Raw genomic sequence first — 6,121 nt, forward strand, 5'->3', positions numbered from 1 at the left:
CTGAAGAGTCTTGAGAAAAACATAAGGTGGAACAATTATTCCCTATTTGGGAAATTGGGTTATCGTTGCAAACACAATCCGATTGAACTGGTTTCAACACAACAATGAGAAAGAAATGCAGCAATAAAAACTGTAAAAAAACAACAAATAAATAAAACATTTCAACATGTTAAGCAGACTATATGGGAGAGAAATACACAAAGAGTAAAATATACTGTATTAATTAATTTCAAGACTTAGATTTGTTACATGAAATACAGAAAGAGCAACAGAGAGTGGGATCCATTCTGAGGGTAACATGAGGGAGCGTCTCCACCAGGCCATCACAGCGTGCTCATTTCATTTCACACTTGTTGATCGCCATTTTGCTCACAGATTTGTCCCGCTGTCGACTCACCCGGTCTATCCACAACATGTTGTCCACCAGATTATGTGCAGATTTCTTTTTTAGAACTTTTAAAAAATGATCTTTAGTAGAAAAAGTACCAGTATTAGGCCATGTTTATATTAAGTGATCAAGTGAATTTAAATTGCTTTAATAGAAAATGTGCATTTTTTTTCTTCTTTTCCATGTTGCTGTTTTTTCATTTTTTAGATGAAAACACAACAGTGAGTCTAAAATGTGTTATTGAAAAAATTAATATCCATCATTTTCAACATGAACCAATCATAACTATCCTTATTATTTAAACCTTTGTTACTCCACTAAATTGCTAGAAATTTTGCCAAATGCAATCATTTATTCTGTAAATGTCATGTCACCATAAAACAATATATATCATCATTGATTACAGCCATATGCTGTATTATTACAAATAAAACTATAAAAATAATAAAATCATAACAATAAATATTATAAAAGGAACCTTTTCAAAGACACAAAAACACTCACCTTTGAAATATGACAGGTGAAAAGCTCCTCCAGTTGTCAGTTTTGGACAATTTAATTCCAGTTGTGCTGATGTTCTTCAGTGCACTGCAAACTGATGCTGACCATATTTACGCAGACCGTCCTCGACAAGTTAGACTCGGACCCAGATTGATGCAAAAATGCTTAGAGGAACTGAAAGAAAAAAGACAGAGAGAGAGATAGAGTCAGAGATGAGGATAAAGACAGAAAAAGATGACAGGAACTGTTAATCTATGGGGAGTTGTAGAAAAGCCCTCCCACCCTCCTTGGCTCCAGTGACAGACTCACAGAGACCAGAGTACCCTGTGGTCTGGTATGGAGATGTGTCTGCGATACCACTCTTGTAAGAGAATCAATCAACAACACCCCCCATCGCCGTCGCTCTCCTCCCTCTCTCCTCACCCTCCCTCCGTCTGTCTCTTCCTCCTCCTCTCTCTCCCATCATTGCAGTTTTTCTCACCTGATTTTCCTGGATGACTTTTCTTTCGAGTGAATGTAAATCTGGGGAGTAAACACAAACATAAACTCATAAAACATTTGATCATGTATACACACCGATAATGAGATTCCTTGCAAATTAAATATTTGAAAAGTTTCTTTTTCTGTCTTCACTATCATCCTGATCCAGATGCTTTATTCTAACGTACGTTGTATATAATGTAAGCACATTATGGATCTTTCTTTGCCCGAGGATATAACTGCTGTGGCAGAAGCTTAAAAGTTAGATGGCAAGTTTATCATCTGTTCTTCATTGTGGATTCATATTCATAACATAAAGACTATAGTAGAAGGTGTTCACAGCATGATATAATGAATGCTATTTTCTATACATACAGTACATCCTGTAGAGATAGTCTCTTGGTAGATTAAATGTTTTGTTAACGTTGGAATAAATAAAACTGGCAATATATTTAAAAAAAAATCTTACATCAACGGTAAGGAAAAAATAATCAATCTTATCTCATTTTCTCTATCTAAAATCATTAATCCTAAATCCAACAACTACATTTTATGACAAATAGGAAATAGCAAAAGGTCCTATATGATATTTGTGTCTGTTTTTTGATTCAAACATATGCAAATTAATTTAATTGATATAAGATTATAATCTCTTGTTCTAGAAATGTTATTAGGGTCCGAGCACTGACTGAAGGTCTGCGAAGGCCCTATTGAAATTGGTCCGTTTATTATTATTTTTCTGCAAAATGAATCGCATTTTTGAGGGACTAAACATGCTCGAAAACGAACGACACTTTGCCCATGTATCAGAAGTGGTGAAAATGTATATATGTTATGGGTTTCGTGTATGGGTGTGGCAAAATGGCTCGATAGCGCCCCCCTATTGAGTAGCCCCGGCGTTGGGTTTCACCTAGATTTATGAAATTTGGTAGGCATATGTAACATGTTGAGACGTAAAAAAAAGTCAGTTGGAACCCACTGTAAACCCAACAGGAAGTCGGCCATCTTGAATTTTATGTAGTTTTTTTTTTTTATCATTTCCACGCGCTGTACTTTAACGAACTCCTCTTAGAGGTTTAACCTGATCAACTTCAGATTTGGTCATTAGTATCTTAAGATCATTGTGATGAAAAGTTGTTCAAATCTTTTATTGAACTGTGTGGCCGTGGCTTGGCGGCGAAAAAGTGCCTTTTGCCAAAAAACAGGAAGTTGTTGTAACTTTGGCATACATTTTCCAATCTGCTCCAAATTTCGCATGTGAGATAAGAGTCCTGGCCTGAGGACATCCACATGAAAATTTGGGCTCCCAGTCATTGCGCCACCTACTGGTAACTGGAAGTTACATGTTGTGTACTTTTACAACATACTCCTTACAGATTATTCAGTTCCATCTCAAAATTTGTCAGAAAAGCCTTAAGACCTGGATAATGCTTCCCTGTGAAGATTGTCCATTTTTTTTCAACGGTGGTGCCGTGGCGGCATGGCGAATTTCGACTACTCGCCATGAACAAACAGACCATTGTAACTCAACTCCAGATGGTCAGATCTTTTCCAAATTAAAGACTTTTGATGAGCGTCCAGGCCTGAAGACATCTACAGGCCCATTTTGAATCATACTCATAGCGCCACCTAGTGGCAACAGGAAGTTACACTCGCTATATTTTGGCGTACAACTCTTAGCAGGTTAACCAGATCCACCTCATATTTGGTCAGCGTGGGGTTAAGCAGTCCCTGATGCCAGACCGCAAAGCTTTTTAGCTTTCGTTGAATGTATTTGCCGTGACGTTACATATACAGCTTCAAATGGTGCGAGTAAAGATGTGAAAACTATTTAAACCTCCTGAAAACTTGGTTTGAGTTCTTCAGTTTTTCTCAATAACTTTAAATATTTACGACTAAATAAGCAGTTAATGCAGTCCACTCCATCAGGACAGTGCGCGTGTGGTTTGCTCTGATTTGATTGACAGTGTCCTGGCAATTTAAACAAACAGCCCAACAACTATTATCAGATTCTGATTCAAATATGGCTAAATCCCATAGACTGTCTATAAGAAGTTGACGTCGTCACCGTGACGTCACCCATTGGTTTGTAGACTGCCGTTTTGAATCCTCGAGTTCAGCATTTTGGCCGTCGTCATCTTGTTTTTTGCAACCAGAAGTGACACAAAGGGCGTGGCTAAGTACAACTGAACTCTGAATAAGACGTTTTCAGGCAAAAGGTTATAATTAACTTTCATGAACTCAAAATACACTGTGAAAAGGTTAAAGTTGTAAGAAACGACAAGGACAACACCCAGACCAGACAACGCTGTAATAGCGACCTGTCAATCACAAGGTAGCCGTGCCCTAAAGCATACCCTGCTTTATGGTCTATTTGACTCTAAATGGGACTATAATTTACTAAATGAACATCATGCTGCATTGTAGAAGACTTGAAACTAACGATTGAGACCATAAACTAAATGTTTACAATGCTTACTGAGGTAATAAATCAAGTAAGAAGTAGGGTCATTTTCTCATAGACTCCTGTTCAATCTGACTTATTTTTGCAACCAGAGGAGTCGCCCCCTGCTGGCTATTAGAAATAATGCAAGTTTAAGGCACTTCATCATTGGCTTCACTTCTCAGACCCTGAGGTAGCCCACTGCTAAATCCTCATTGGTGACATCAACTTTTTCCAACAGAGCCACGCCCACGTCAAACCCATGAAAATCAGCACAGACAAAAACACAAATAAAAGAAGAAAAAAAAACTTGAAATAAAATAAACTGAACTTTCGCAGTTCAGTAGGACCCCACTCGTAGTAAGACACTGATTGATAAAACAAGTTTCCAGAGCCTTTAATTGCTGTGTTAAATCCACTAATTAATTCCACTCAGTAAAACATTGAAGTCCCTCCCTGTCACCTTTTTCTTTCTCTCTATTGTTGCTCCACCCCTCAATAAACCCAATTGACCCACCCACCTTGTCAATAGGCAGAAATCTCATTACCTGTAATGTCCAACAGGCCTAAATACAATCAGCCCTGACACCCAGACCTCTCACATTTCAAACTCAACTAAAACAGGACCGGGGCTTTAAATAACCCAACCAGCCCGCTCCCCACGGACAGATTTATGACGCTCGTGTCCAGAATGACAGCTTGTTGTTTGCGAGCCAATCGCGGTGATCAATCGGCCACTAATCCCCAACATCGCTGCCGCCACCACAACGCACACAATCATCCATCAAGCCTCGGGCCTCATATCAGAAATTGTTGGGTCGATGTAGGCTGCGCTGGATATATGAGGTTTCCGATGGAGCTCGGACAACGATGAGGTGAACATAATCGAGTGTCTTGTTTTCATAAATGCAACAGCTGAGACCCAGAGGGAAAAAGGGCGAAGAGGAGGAGGAAGAGGGGGGGCAGCAGGAGTTGGGTGAGGCAGGGGAGGAAGGCAGGGCTGAGGAATGGTATAAGGGGAAATGAAGGGGAAGGGCAAAAAGTGGTGGCAAAAATGAGAGTGCATATAGTACAAATTATATAATCTTGGGCCTTTAAGAATCATCTTTCCTCCAAACAAAAGCAAATATGTTTCAAGTAATGTGATTAACAAAAGCTTTCCCTTCTTGCTTATACTCAAACAGTTCCTGCCGCTAAAAAGAAGTGACAAGCACATAGGCTACACTAGGCCTTAGATACTGACAACAACAATGTTCCACCTTGCTGTGGAAATTTCTTTTCCATTCTAATGTCTGACCTGCTCTGTCCAAGCTGTTAGATCTGGATCTTAAGCAGTAAATGTACTTTGAGAAGCGGTGTAGAACCACACGCTTTCCTTCCACCCGTCTTGCTTTGTCTGAGCACTGGCTGCTTACTCCTGCAGGAACAAAAAAAAAAAACACAAGAGGAATGAGGGCAAATTCTTCGTCTATTGAGCTACGACCATAAACACTGATTCCAGACAATTAGACCCCCCCACTTCCCAAACGCAGACTACCATTTTACCTGCTGAGCAACTCTGTGGGGACTCTTGATGATGTCTCATTCAGTCATAAATGATGCATAATAAGATCTGCAAGAGAGTTCTTGATTAAAAGAAAACATTTAATTAGCAAGTGCTCGCCTCAAACAAATTGTCTGTGGAGTTAATGAGAAAACGCCACAATCACTTTGTCTGAAGTTACATATGAGAGCGGCTAAGCCCCTGTTACACACAAGGCAATATTAGTGATCCTTATAGCGTAACACTTAATGCCTTAAAGAGCCTACAGCCATGCTAAGGGCTATGTGAGGCTGCACGCAGCAGTGCTTTGAGCTAAATGCTAACGCCAGCATGACAACATCCTCACATTGATGATGTTAACATGCTGATGTTTAGGGTTTACCATGAGCTTAGGTTAGCATGCTACCATTTGCTAATTAGCACTTAACACAAAGTAGCTGAGGTTGATGGAATCACCTTTAGTTTATTTGGTCAAAAACCAAAGAACGATGAGAATGATGGTGCTTGAAGAAAAAGGATCATCAAAGATATTACAGTTTATCCTGAGGGGGGCATAAATATCTGTACCAAATTTCATAAAAATCCATCTAATAGTTGTCGAAACATTTCACTCAACAAATAGGAACACTCATTGTGGCGCTAGAAGAGTCAGGTGATGACCAAAATCGCTAGGATACATCATCTGGGAACCATGAATGAGTCTCTACAAAATGTTGTAGTGTTCCTATACCTATATATATTTTTCAGATAAGTGATAACTTTGGCC

This window comes from Sebastes umbrosus, chromosome 11 (assembly GCF_015220745.1).
Source record: "Sebastes umbrosus isolate fSebUmb1 chromosome 11, fSebUmb1.pri, whole genome shotgun sequence".
NCBI classification, from domain to species: domain Eukaryota; kingdom Metazoa; phylum Chordata; class Actinopteri; order Perciformes; family Sebastidae; genus Sebastes; species Sebastes umbrosus.